The sequence below is a fragment of the Anopheles coluzzii genome, chromosome 2, assembly GCF_943734685.1.
Source record: "Anopheles coluzzii chromosome 2, AcolN3, whole genome shotgun sequence".
In the NCBI taxonomy this organism is placed as follows: Eukaryota; Metazoa; Arthropoda; class Insecta; order Diptera; family Culicidae; genus Anopheles; species Anopheles coluzzii.
The window spans coordinates 59,224,902-59,240,293 of NC_064670.1; the positions used below are offsets into that span (position 1 = coordinate 59,224,902).

Genomic DNA, 15,392 nt, shown 5'->3' on the forward strand with positions numbered 1-15,392 from the left:
AGCACATTCAGTCGAACAAACTTTGCAACAGGATAGTACAGAACAATCAACAGTTTAGACTAGCAAAACATCATACTTTGGGACCATGACCGCAATCCTACAATATCCTTTTTGAGGATACGAAATAAGCATAACACGATCTACATGTGCACAACTCGCTGTAATAAAACAACAGGAGATACGAGAGCGATCCATGCATTCATTCACGGCGAATAAGATGAACAACCCACGCCCGCACACGGCGAACATTAGATAGGGTAAAGCAATAAAACAGGCCAATCGAGTAAAAAGGGAACGCCGTAAAAAACTCCATGGAAAACGAAGGATAAGGCGGGCGGACATTTACATCCTCGGTCCTCGCGGAAAAAGAATCAGACATGCGATTTAGGCAAAAAATAAGAGTAAAGCGTACCCCGGAAAATCAGGTTAGCCTAGAATGTAAAATAGATTATAAGAATTTTTTGAATTTTTAATAAAGACTTGCTATTTAGATCTCAAACTGAAAAGATCAGTGTGTCAGTGTCAGAAGTTCGTTTTTCCACGTCTTTAAAAGGTGGTTCTGTCAGCGCGTTGGCAACGGACTCGTTCAATCGTCTGATCGAGCCAAAAAAAGTTTTGTAAACGCCTCTAAGTTTTACACATTTTTAAATGAATTTCTTTATCGAAAAAAGTCAAATCAAAAGTATTGATGTACTGCAAATGTTTGTACACCAGGAATCGTATTGAAGTCGCGAGGAATGGCCGGTCCCGTGGTAATGTCGTCAACACGCAAGACCTACCTACATGATGCCAGTCCTGGGTTTATGCCTGGTATGGACCGAGTCCTCAATACGTAGCACTGATTATCCTGCTTTGGGTATTCAATAAGTCGCTGATAGATCAATACCGGTAGTTCTGACAAATAAGTAGAATAAGAATAAGGAATCATGTACTGTCGAAATTTGATGTAAAAAATAAATTCATTGCGTTTACTGTCACTTTTACAAAACAAGAAGAAAGCCTAGAAAATTAGTTAGTAAAATAATCATTTAATAACTTATTTTGCCTTCGGCGTACATAATTTTAAAACAGAACATTCTTGAATAGATATATTTTATAATCAATTAAATTATATTATCAATATAATGCCTGTCATGTGCCCAACTCTTCCATGGATCGAGCACTTGATACTTAAGGTTGTTTATCCTGGTATTTGGGTACACCAATAAATTCACTGGTATCCAAATGAATGAATGAATGAATGAAACGCCAGATAATAACAAACGAAGCTTTGGGATAAAATCGTTGTAATAGTTCTAGTACTTCTCAGAAAATAGAAAAATTCGATTTTTAGAAAGAAATTCTAATTTTAATTAAAACGAGACATTGATGTTATCCCGTGTGAAACCGGGTAAATCAGCCAAAAGCGGAATTTGGGGCAAGTGTGACACCTTAAGCATTTCATGTTATAACTCACTAAAACGTGTTTGTCAAAAGCCGATTTAAATCTCATTACAATTTTTCATCTTTTTCCTCACTCATAAATGAGTTTTGCTTGAAAAAAGTGCAAACAAAGTGTTTTAAAAAGGGTCCAAAACGACGTTGTTTTTGGGCTATGGGGCCACTCGTATCGGTTGATTGAGAGCTTATTTGGTTTGATTAAAAAACTATTATATACTGCTAAATTTTGAAACTCAACATAAATCAGTTCAAAACATTGGAGAAAATCGATTGCTCTATATGAAATTGGGCACAGTATACCTAGTAATTGGAACGCAACCAACTGTCAACACAATTAATCATTTTACTAAAGTTTCTATGGAAAAAAGGCTTGGTGGCACAATTGCCCTATGGCACACTTGCCCCAAATTCCGCTACTCAATACTAACTCTTGACAACTTGTTTACACATCGACAACAATAAGTCTATCAGAATACAAATCATATATTATGTTACGATATTTTACCCGTTGATAAAGGTATTTGTTGAGCATCTAGATTTGCTCGTTATGCGAAAAATCGTTATGCAGAGTTCCACTGTGTATAGGTTTTCTATATTTATTAGCAACACCCAATTGTATAGTCAATCGTGGTAGGGACAGATGGTCCCTAAGAAGATTGATTTCGTTTGAACATTTAAACGAGCGTTATCGGCCAAGGCCTACCTGCACTGCTAATAGACTTGACTTACAGTGAGTTATTGAATATCATAGCAGAATAGTCAGTTATACATATGGGAGCAGCGGTCGATTCGGAACATGAACCCATAACGGGCATGATGTTGAGTCGTACGAGTTGACGACTGTAGGGGAAAGCGGGGCAAAATGGGCATGTGGGGCAAAATGGGCACCCTCTATTTAAGCATTATTTGACTACAAAGCTACTTTCCAATGCTCAAAATGTATTCATTAGAGTGTTTTATGAACACCATGTAAGTTTCATAACCCTAACACAAAAAATAACCAAGAAAAGTGCAAAATAAGGTTTAGTAGCATATTGATGTTTTACATTATATACTATTAAAGATATGATATTTCTATACAATTTGTCTGAAGAAAGCAAGGCGATCGAATGCGTATTTTTACTAATATAACATAAAATACAAAAATAATTCACGTGGGGCAAAATGGGCAGTTACGCTTGGGGCAAAATGGGCAGATACTTTTGACAAATGGCGTTTGGTGAGGCTATGGTGTTGTATTTGTCGCCTCAATAATGATAACAGACACAGCTTCAAAAGAATCGATTTTGTAGATTTAAACGTGTAAAAACTGTTTTAATTTTGATATCATATTTTTGGAAGAATTTTAAGGGCTTTCCTGACCAGCAAAACAAAAGATAGAACGAAAATACAATTCACGAAACGGTGCGCAAAAGCATAGACCATTACCTAAGCGCAGTTGTTGTGGCCCATTTTACCCCAGTGTTTTGACGTTTCACAGTTTATTTACATATGCCCATTTTGCCCCAGGGCTATGCCCATTTTACCCCGCGTGTCAAAATAGCTTCTCGTAAATCATCAACTTTTATTTTACACTGTTTTCATGATTTTAAGTTGTTTTCATTCTATGTGGCAATTTTAATCCATAGATAAATAGTGGAGGCATACAATAATGCATGAATAATTGTATTTGTGGCATATTCAATGGAATATTCAGTAAACTGCTTAACATGCCCATTTTGCCCCGCTTTCCCCTACCACGAGAATTGCCGATCAAAATTCATGAAATTCATATTATTTATCGAATGAAGGAAGTAATAAAGATGATAAGTATTTTTAGCAAATTGGAATTGTTTCGTGCAATTATGAAGCTAATAAATGCAATGGTTGTATTTCTTGCTGGATTCTTTCTTTTGAAATAAAGCACCTGATATTCACATTGCGGAATATCGTTCACTTCCCTAATTAAATTTTCCCATGAACGGTTGCATCTGTGCCGCACATGCCGTTAAGGATGTTATTTGTGTGTTCGTTGATTTTAGCGTGAGATGAAAACGATATAGTAGGGAGAATGAAAAGAGTACATCACAATGCAACCATCACGGCTTATGTGTTAGCTTCCCTCTTCACTTTTTGTTAAGCGTTCAGAAATAAGGATTGTGATTAAATTCAAATATGTATTGTTTGGTATTTGAATTACTTCATATCAATTCTATAATGTCTTTTCACACAATATAGACTGATCAAATGTTGAGAATCAGTGAGATTTCCGGATGGAAAATTGAAAAACAATAATAGACAATAATAGAAAAACAATTTTGACATTGGACTTTTCAAAAAATAACTAGAAAATTGTTTGTCTTTATTAATTCATTTATTTAGTGTATTTATTTGCATGGATTTAATAGTGGCCTAAGTAACTTTAACCAACTATCTTAACACTATGTGTGACGAAATAACCTTAATTGGGGTCAAGAGTAAACTAAACTAAACTAAAATAAAAGAGTGTTAAACAAAGTCAATAAATGATTTTTAAACGTATCAATCGACATATTATAATCAGAATACGAATATGACGAGTTAAAACTGCGAGATTTATTATTATATACCAACCGATTTACCCGGTTTCACACGGGATAGCATTAATGTCTCGTTTTAATTAAAAATAAAAGACTATCTGAGAAGTATTAGAACTATTACAACGATTTTATCCCAAAGCTTCGTTTGTTATTTTCTGGCGTAATTACCGTAGGTAGTTAAGATCTGCCATAGTAATCATTCATTTGGATAGCAGTGAAGTTATTGGTGTATCCAAATACCAGGATAAATAGCCTTGAGTGTCGAGCCCCTGACACCATGAAAGAGTTGGGCACATGGCAGGTATTATTTTGATGATATAATTTAATTAATTATAATATATATATCTATTACAGAATGTTCCGTTTTAAATTATGTTCGCCGAAGGCAAACTGAATTTAAGTTATTTTATTTACTCGTTGTAAGGCTCTTCCAGTTTTGTTCAAGTGACAGTAAACGCAATGAATTTATTTTTTACATCAAATTTCGACAGTACGTAATTCCTTATTCTTCTTATTTGTCAGAACTATCGGTATTGATCTATCAGCGACTTATTGATTACCCAAAGCAGGATAATCAGTGCTACGTATTGAGGACTCGGTCCATACCAGGCATAAACCCAGGACTGGCATCATGTAGGTAGGTCTTGCGTGTTGACGACATTACCACGGGACCGGCCATTCCTCGCGACTTCAATACGATTCCTGGTGTACAAACATTTGCAGTACATCAATACTTTTGATTTGACTTTTTTCGATAAAGAAATTCATTTAAAAATGTGTAAAACCTAGAGGCGTTTACAAAACTTCTTTTGGCTCCATCACGACACAATTGGTGGGCACAATTGCCCTATGGCACACTTGCCCCAAATTCCGCGTCTCAAAACTAACTCTTGACAACTTGGTTACATATCGACAACAATAAGTCTATCAGAATACAAATCATATATTATGTTACGATATTTTACCCGTTGATAAAGGTATTTGTTGAGCATCTAGATTTGCTCGTTATGCGAAAAATCGTTATGCAGAGTTCCACTGTGTATAGGTTTTCTATATTTATTAGCAACACCCAATTGTATAGTCAATCGTGGTAGGGACAGATGGTCCCGAAGAAAATTGATTTCGTTTGAACATTTAAACGAGCGTTATCGGCCAAGGCCTACCTGCACTGCTAATAGACTTGACTTACAGCGAGTTATTGAATATCATAGCAGAATAGTCAGTCCTACATATGGGAGCAGCGGTCGATTCGGAACATGAACCCATAACGGGCATGATGTTAAGTCGTGCAAGTTGACGACTGTACCACGAGAATTGCCGATCAAAATTCATGAAATTCATATTATTTATCGAATGAAGGAAGTAATAAAGATGATAAGTATTTTTAGCAAATTGGAATTGTTTCATGCAATTATGAAGCTAATAAATGCAATGGTTGTATTTCTTGCTGGATTCTTTCTTTTGAAATAAAGAACCTGATATTCACATTGCGGAATATCGTTCACTTCCCTAATTAAATTTTCCCATGAACGATTGCATCTGTGCCGCACATGCCGTTAAGGATGTTATTTGTGTGTTCGTTGATTTTAGCGTGAGCTGAAAATGATTAAGTAGGGAGAATAAAATGTGCACATCACAATGCAACCATCACGGCCTACGTATTAGTTTCCTTTACGTAATCACTCGTTGTTAAGCGCTCAGAAAAAAAGAATTGTAATTAAATTCAAAGATGATTTGTTTGGTATTTGAATTACTTCATATCAATTCTATAATGTCTTTTCACACAATATAGACTGATCAAATGTTGAGAATCAGTGAGATTCCCGGATGGAAAATTGAAAAACAATAATAGACAATAATAGAAAAACAATTTTGACATTGGACTTTTCAAAAAATCACTAGAAAATTGCTTGTCTTTATTAATTCATTTATTTAGTGTATTTATTTGCATGGATTTAATAGTGGCCTAAGTAACTTTAACCAACTATCTTAACACTATGTGTGACGAAATAACCTTAATTGGGATCAAGAGTAAACTAAACTAAACTAAAATAAAAGAGTGTTAAACAAAGTCAATAAATGATTTTTAAACGTATCAATCGACATATTATAATCAGAATACGAATAGGACGAGTTAAAACTGCGAGATTTATTATTATATACCAACCGATTTACCTGGTTTCACACAGGATTGCATTAATGTCTCGTTTTAATTAAAAATAAAAGACTATCTGAGAAGTATTAGAACTATTACAACGATTTTATCCCAAAGCTTCGTTTGTTATTTTCTGGCGTAATTACCGTAGGTAGTTAAGATCTGCCATAGTAATCATTCATTTGGATAGCAGTGAAGTTATTGGTGTATCCAAATACCAGGATAAATAGCCTTGAGTGACGAGCCCCTGACACCATGAAGGAGTTGGGCAGGCATTATTTTGATGATATAATTTAAATAATTATAAAATACATCTATTCAAGAATGTTCCGTTTTAAATTATGTTCGCCGAAGGCAAACTGAATTTAAGTTATTTTATTTACTCATTGTAAGGCTCTTCCAGTTTTGTTCAAGTGACAGTAAACGCAATGAATTTATTTTTTACATCAAATTTCGACAGTACATGATTCCTTATTCTTATTCTACTTATTTGTCAGAACTACCGGTATTGATCTATCAGCGACTTATTGAATACCCAAAGCAGGATAATCAGTGCTACGTATTGAGGACTCGGTCCATACCAGGCATAAACCCAGGACTGGCATCATGTAGGTAGGTCTTGCGTGTTGACGACATTACCACGGGACCGGCCATTCCTCGCGACTTCAATACGATTCCTGGTGTACAAACATTTGCAGTACATCAATACTTTTGATTTGACTTTTTTCGATAAAGAAATTCATTTAAAAATGTGTAAAACTTAGAGGCGTTTACAAAACTTTTTTTGGCTCGATCAGACGATTGAACGAGTCCGTTGCCAACGCGCTGGCAGAACCACCTTTTAAAGACGTGGAAAAACGAACTTCTGACACTGACACACTGATCTTTTCAGTTTGAGATCTAAATAGCAAGTCTTTATTAAAAATTCAAAAAATTCTTATAATCTATTTTACATTCTAGGCTAACCTGATTTTCCGGGGTACGCTTTACTCTTATTTTTTGCCTAAATCGCATGTCTGATTCTTTTTCCGCGAGGACCGAGGATGTAAATGTCCGCCCGCATTATCCTTCGTTTTCCATGGAGTTTTTTACGGCGTTCCCTTTTTGACTCGCTTGGCCTGTTTTATTGCTTTACCCTATCTAATGTTCGCCGTGTGCGGGCGTGGGTTGTTCATCTTATTCGCCGTGAATGAATGCATGGATCGCTCTCGCATCTCCTGTTGTTTTATTACAGCGAGTTGTGCACATGTAGATCGTGTTATGCTTATTTCGTATCCTCAAAAAGGATATTGTAGGATTGCGGTCATGGTCCCAAAGTATGATGTTTTGCTAGTCTAAACTGTTGATTGTTCTGTACTATCCTGTTGCAAAGTTTGTTCGACTGAATGTGCTAGAAATCTGAACTTATTTATAATACGCTTTTTCGTACAGCATTTCGTGTCTATGTTTTATTGCTTTGAGTAAACACAAAAAGATGGCTTGCGAAGTATGTTGATTTTTACGAAATCTGTGGTTATCTTTACATTCGTAAATTACCGTTAAGTTTGAAATGTGATCGTCGTGGCGATTGCTCGTAAGAGAAATTGATTTAAATGAAATTCATAAAATTAAGGGTGTTATGTTTGCTACAGTTAAAATAAGAAGAAAATTTTATTTGTGTTTACTTCGAGAAATGCTCGTTAAAGTTAAAGCTAAAAATTTTAAAAAAATGTTCGTTAAAAATGATTGATTTAATTAAATTATCGCGTTCTCAATATTCAGCCCCTAGTAAAACTCCTAGTTCACGCGACCGGTAGTACATAGTGGAGACATTATTGTTACAGGGTTTCACACTTTATCTCAAGACCACGGGACCCCTTCCCGATTATGTCTTAGCCAAAGACAAGACTGCGGTATGATGTTTGAAAACGTTGATGATACCTGAAAACGTTGGTGATACCTGAATTCAGCGGATGCAATGCTGAATCTGCCGCACATTTCTCGAACATACTGTTCCGCGCTGAGGACATGAGGTCGAATATTTTTTTACACGTATAACCTTTGTGTGCGTCAGTGTATGAGAAACACCCAATTATCCTTCTCGTGTTCTGATTTCGTATTTGTAATATACCAACGCGTTTTCCCACGTGTAATCTGCCGTACGGTACACTCCGCCAACGCATGATGATCCCTTGATGCTGCCGATGACGAGCGTTTGCTGTCTTGTGGTGTAATTACGTTTAAGATCCCTAATCTTGTAGTCAATTGTTAAAGAGACTCCCCCTAAATGTTGTGCTGCCCTGCATTCACTCGGTGTGAATTCTTTCAATGTGTATGAATAACTATGCTCGTAATCTGAGGTGTGCGAGAATGCTCCACAGTGTCTGATAGATCGTTTAATTATTACCTTACATCAGTGGTCGGTGAACTTTTGAATCAAAGGACCAAATTTAGTAAATGATTGAGTGCCGCGGGTCAGGAGAATGCTGTGTTTTTTTACTATTGCACTTAAATTATTACATTTTAAACTTTTAGAAAATTTTTAGGCACAATTGTTGCTTTTTCTGAAATTATATCATCCAAGCATGGTTAAAAAATGAAGACACCTTCTTTAAAAACTAATAGTAATCTTTAAACAGTTGAGAATCGGCAACAGATTGTCAAAAATGTGATCAGTCTAAAAATAACAGAAAAGGATCATTATCGCTTCTTGATAATCCCATCCTCCCACGCTGCAAAAAATATTGACGTTATTTTGGGGATGATACAAAAGTCTCAATGACTGAAAAATTATCGAAGCAAACATGCATCAGTATATATCAAACATGCGCCGTATATTATCAAAATGCTTTATGGACAAGTCATGCCATGTCAGATACATTGGTAACGGATACGTTATGAAAAAGCACTTTTACAATCGTTGTACTTGTAAACAGTGACAGTGTGGTATCATCGTTCTCGTTAAAACAACAGGGGGTTTAAAATGCTCGTTTTTGCTTTCCAAGACAATCGAAAATATCCCTGAAATAGATTTAAAGGAGACCAACAGATTATTGTGAAATTAAAGAGAACGAATAAAACAAAAAAAAATCGTGAAAATGTATGGAGCTATTTCACAAGTGGTTACATTACTGGGTTATCTGGACCGGGAGATCGATACAACCCGCCAAACAGTGAAAAAGTACTTGGGAAACACGAACACACATATTAGGAAGCAGAAATCGCGTCCACTGGCTTCGCAGCAGCAAACAAGGACGCAAAAAAAATCAATGCGTTCATTTTAGGTTTATTTCGGCACAATTTCGTCATGGCACTTTAGTGCAAAAACTGGAACAACATCCCGCTGCGCAAATTCGAGCAGTTTCCAGCGCAGAAAATGCACCAAAATCTGCGCTGGCCAGCGCAGATTTGGCCTGCTCTCCCGCGCTGTTCTTCAGCGATTTCTGCGCTGGGTCGCGCAGTTCGGGCAGTTCGGACAGTTCGGACAGTTCGGGCGGCGGCGAAGCAAAAAAAAAAACGGTCAAAAAATTTAAAAAAATAATGGCGCCCATTTTTTCGTCCGCTTCTTCTCCCTCCCTCACCCTGCCCTGCCTTACTTGAGCTTCAGCCCGTGCCTTCCGCCGCCAGCTGATTGGGTGTTATGGTGTATGCGTTGATACTTATATGTGCATTGCGGTTATGTATTGTTATTGGTGGGTGTTATAGCATTTATTAATTAGTGTGTGACCTTGGGACGATGCGGGAGAAGCTGGATTGGGATTTAAAGTGTTATCGGTGTATTGATGGATTATTTTATTTCGTGCCGCTGCTGATGAGACCATTCGATGCCCCTGCCAATTGAGGGTGAAGAAGCCTATTTAAAACAAGCGTAGGAGAACGTCTAACACTAATCTAATATTTTTTAATTTGAACATGTTTGATGCTTCAACGACCTTCTAAGCATCATGTAGCACAGTGTATAGTGGTAATGAAATTTTTTTTTAATGTGCTGAAATCCGTCTCGAGTTTTTGGGTCTCGTCACACACACACACAGCGCGGGGAAAGTGACCATTCATTCTATCATGTCGCGATCCCCCACCCCGCCCGGCGCTAGGGATGAGGATGCTACAAGAAAGCTGAACCAACCGTTCTACCGATAAGGTAGCCGTACTCGCTCGTGTTGGAAGAGGGGGAGGGGGTGGTCTAGTGGGAGGGGGGATTGCGTGCTTGCGCGACTTCGGGGGTGCGTGCTCGCGAGCGCGCTTTCGTGGGTGCGTGCTGGCGTGCGCGCTTTCATGCTCGCGGGCGCGCGTACGTGCGTGTGTGTGTGCGTGCGTGCGTGCTGGCGTGCGCGCGTTCATGCATGTGTGTGCACGCGCGCGCGTGTGTGTGTGTGTGTGTGTGTGTGTGTGTGTGTGTGTGTGTGTGTGTGTGTGTGTGTGTGTGTGTGTGTGTGTGTGTGTGTGTGTGTGTGTGTGTGTGTGTGTGTGTGTGTGTGCGTTTGGAAATCCCAAAACTATTTGATTCTGATGCGTACATTTTCATCCGCTGCGGCTACAAAGTCCATGCATTTTCGATCTCGCTACCTGAGAGACAACACAACCATTGGCGTTGGCATCTTTGCGATCGGCTCTGCTGTTGGGCGTATTTAAAAGACACATGATTTAAGCAAACGTGCGTGTGATATATTGCACATTTGTTTCTAATTCCGCTAGCTGACTCAAGTGGAAACAACATTTGGAATTGAATCCATACAAAAGAGGATTCTGGATTTGTTTATTGCGGTGCGCGTATGGTGCTGCACCTGTCCGTCCAGAATCTGGTGGCTTGTTGGTTTGGAGTAGTTATCATGACGCCGATTGACCAGCAATGCCTTGGAATGGGTTCGGATCGGTAGGTTCATGTTTTGGTCGAGTGCATTCCGTGCATTTGTCGCGTCACAGCGGTAGACTCGGCAGCAACAAAGTCAAGACAAACTCTTACCCGTGTGTGCACTGCTATGCTAAGTTCTTTTTATTTTTATTATTATTTTTATTATTGGCGTAATAGCCAATGCGATCATGCCGGCCTTTTCCGGACTTGAGTACCACGTAGTCGGAGCCGGTGACTAACCCCTTGCTACGGCGGACGGTACATACGCGGTTAGAACCCACGACGGGCATGCAGATGTGCGGAATGATGGCGTTGCCGCGCGACCGCTCCTATCCAGCGGGTAACTTGCATTCTGCCACACTGTCTCCTGCTCGATGCATACGCTGCAGGCAGGGGGAAGGATGCACCTCCACGATAAAAAAAACACCGTCATGAACCAGCGGTGAACCTAACGGTAGGCGGACTAGACGGTCGCCGAAGATTTCTAGTCTGTAGTATGCCGTATGTCTACAAGTGGCCAGATTATTAGCGACAAGGGCCCCCCGGAAAGATGGTCGTTAGGGCTCCGTGGCTGGAGAAACATTTGCACCTCCCCTCCCCCCATGGCGACAACAATTTTAGGGCCTGTGACCGATGATCGTAGGGGTCCTATGGCCACCCCCCCCCCCCCCCATCCGCTGGCAAATTAAGTATACTGTTCAATCTTCCAACAGCTGTGTGTCAGTACCCCCTCCTCAGGGGCCTCAATTCGTCTTTCCGCCTTTCATGAACACCTTCCTTTCTTTGACCGATGGATCATAACATTCCGGAAGAAATTACATTTGGCGACAGTTTTGCATACACACGCACACTCACAACCATGCGCAGGATGCTTAGCATATCTATGTAATCCACAACAAACGAAATCAATAGCTTAGCTTGCGCTCTAGATACCGGCGGAATGAAAAGTTGATGAAAATCAGCGCCGGGCTGAATGTGTTAATGCGAATTAGGGTTCTGCGCGTTGAACAGCAAACCCTCTATCGTGCGCTAGCGATTCCGTAGTCATTTTTACATTGCAGCAATTGAACTCATTGCGCTTTTTTGGTTTGATTTGTGAAAATGCAACTTCATCGCCGCAATGTTTGTTAACGGCATTTTTAGGCGCCACAACAGCTCGCGAGCATTAACCACACGCGAGAAAGAGATAGCGCTAGGGAGGGAAAGAGCACGGACGATGGCTGACAGCGATTGGCCGTCTGATACACCAACACATTCAAACCTTCGACAGCGCGCTCAGGCGAGGGGAATGAGGCGGAGCCAGGGACGGGCAGCTCGACGAGCTGCTCGACAAATTTGCCGTTGGAGAGAAAAAGAGGGCATGATAAAATTCTCAGAACTCCATGATTTCTTGCGTCGCTTTGCGCAGCGGGATCCGTCACATGTGTTCCATCGAATTTTTCTGGACCAACATGATGGAAAAGCTTTTCTCTAAAATTTTTGTCGAGAAAAGATGCCTTCGTCCATCGTGGTGAAAATTCCGGATAACTGACAAAAGGCAACTCGCAAAACCTGAGATTAATTTGTGCAGGTGAGCTTAAATAATTACGTTTCAAATGATGTACATGTAAAGAAATTATCTCTACTAGTTTTGTTCTACAGCCAGCCGAAAAAAACGCATTTTTTTATGTCAACTTTAAGGGAATATTGATCTTGAGTTTGAACTTACTGAGCGGTCCGTCATTCCATAGTACTTTAATTAAAGATGAAAGAGTAGGATGGTATAAAATGTTATTGTAAAAGATATTCGGTAATTTGTATACGAATAGATTCTTCCCATCTTTCAAAATCAGTCAAAGCTTTTTATTCAGACCAAAATCGACAATTTTCATTATTGTCGAAATTCTAAACATTAATTTCCACCAGTTTGAGAATTTATGTTCTTGAATGTAATCTGTTTTAGCTTCATGCACGTTCAAGTAATGGACTTCTTCCTCTTTCGTTTCTGACAATATGTTTTGTGGCCTTTCGTTTTCCTTTAACAGTGAGAATGGCGGACCCGTCACCCATTTTGATGGTCCAGAAATGTTTTTTGTAGCTTCATCAGCCGGATTAGAATTAGAGGGTATCCAACGCCATTGATTCGTTGTGTTAGTGTCCAATATCTCACCAATGCGGTTAGCTATTAATTGTTTGTATATTCGGTGGGATGAGTTTATCCAAGTTAATACTGTTTTTGAATCAGACCAAAAGGTGGTGTTTTTCACGGGAGCTCGCATCTCGTTAATTACTGATTCCAGCAACCTAACGCCCAACAAGGCAGCTTGCAATTCCATACGCGGAATTGACAGTCCTTTAATTGGGCCTCTCGCGCCTTAGCCGCGATCAGTTGTACGTGCGGGACGCCTTTCGGCGTGCTCCTGATATAAATTATGCGTCCACAAAAACGTGTAACTCCAATTCTGTTGTTGGACAATTTAATACCCATCTGGCAATATGTATATCCTTTATAGGATCGATTCCCTTTAACCAGTCTGTAATGAGTTCGGACGATAGTCACGGTCGCCATGTAATGCGATGATCGTACAACTGTACTTCGAGTACCGTCGCGGTAGGTCAGTGTTTCGCTGACATGAGCCGAGGTGGAATAATACTTTGTTCGAAGCGGACTTTACAACACTTGATCGTCCAGGCGATCATAGAAATCTTTAGGAGGTTTCCCTTACTGGAAACGTTGGAGTTTAGAGGCCTTACCTTGGGTAGGGGGACATAACTAAACTCTTTAAATGAGAAGTCGATAGATGTTGGATGGGCATAGTCCTATCCTGACAATCCGAACGAATCTGACTTGCCATGATCGGAATTGGTTTTATTTATACTCAAAAGAAGTTAAGGGTTTCTCACATTTGGTTCCGGGTTGTATGTTGGAAAGTTATTGTTTTCACTCAGCTTGTTCCGTTTGTCTTTTGTTGACAAGAACGATGGTTCTTGTCACTAAGTTCCTGTTTTGGGTTTAATGCTTATACTGTTCCTGCTTTGGGTTATTTCAGTGCATTGGATACATAACCGTACATCCATAGGTTTTTTTTATCCCACTTTGCACAAGCGAGATGGAATTGTCTATCGCAATCAGTACAAGCGATTATATGTCGCACGTCTCCGTCCTGTTCCGTACACAGGCGGCAGCGGCCGTTTGAGTATGAAACGAAATATTTTGACATTTTGGACGAATCAAATGATTTCCGAATAATATTACGTAAATTTTAATTGAATAATAATTGGAACGACTCACCTGGATTCAAGTTTGATTACTTGAATACCTGTTTGTTGTTATAAATTCTGGTGATTCAGCGGACGCGTTCCCTTGTAAAGATGTTGTTACAGGAGCTTCCTACTACAGGCAGAATTTGTAGCGGATTCGTAGTTATTTCGGATGAATCTGCGATGAACTCCGATGCTTGATGAATCAGCGATAAATTTGCGTTCTCGGTTGACCGAGTTGTGCGGGTTGCACTTTTTGTAGGACCTTTCGTCCTTCCGCTATCTCTTGATGGGGTTTTCGATGCTCGATTTATTTCGTAAAACGGCTTAAATCAACTAATATCTGCAACAGGCTGTTTTCTTCGGAGTCGTTTTTAACACCTTGTAAAAATACTTTAGCATTTTTCGATATGAATTCGCTATACGCAATAGTTCGATTCTTTACGTTACGCTCCATTCAAACACGTAAATTGGAAAATATTTATTTTAATTTTCTTTGAACCCTTGGTTGCGGCAACATTTATTCGATGGCGACTTATCTGGATTTTCCTATTTACAGTGAACCCTCTCTTATTTGACACCTCTCCAATTTGAAAAACCTCTCTTATTTGAACATTTTGCACAGTCCCTTGATTTCCAGTACATTTTTGTTCCTCTAATTTGGAAAACCTCTGAAATCTGTGTCCCTCTTATTTGTGTATGGTGTTGCCATGGTTATTGAATGATGTATGCTCAAATTGGCAATCCTGTTCGCAGTTTCCTATAGCAACAGTTAAGGCTGCATACTAAATGTTCTGTCTCTTTCTTGTTTGGATGGACCTTTCATTCACTTTCCACCTCTGTAATTTGAAAACCCCTCTTATTCGACAGTCCCATCGCCTCTCAAATAAGAGAGGGTTCACTGTATTTCAATTTCTGGACACAAAATTTCTCACCAAAACGTTTAAAAATAAAGTTGGAATTGCTTCGTATCCGTCTTGGTATGCAAACGCGTTCGAAAATGTTCCTGCAACAAATAAACGTGAAACAAATCGATTTGTTTCTCTTGCAACAAAAATGTTTCAGGAACTTGAGTTTGTCCAACTTGCAACTTGCAACGATTTGGCAACAAATAATCTCACAACACTTTGATAGACCTTATTAGAATTCTTATTTAGTAGCGTACCAT

At 39.2% G+C, this 15,392-nt stretch overlaps 1 protein-coding gene across 1 annotated transcript in view; it reads right to left on the bottom strand.

Moving 5' to 3' along the window:
• The window catches only part of LOC125906447 (uncharacterized), an 82,977-nt gene that overhangs the window by 31,385 nt on the left and 36,200 nt on the right, over positions 1-15,392 (bottom strand). The gene's annotated exons all lie outside the window — the stretch shown is intronic.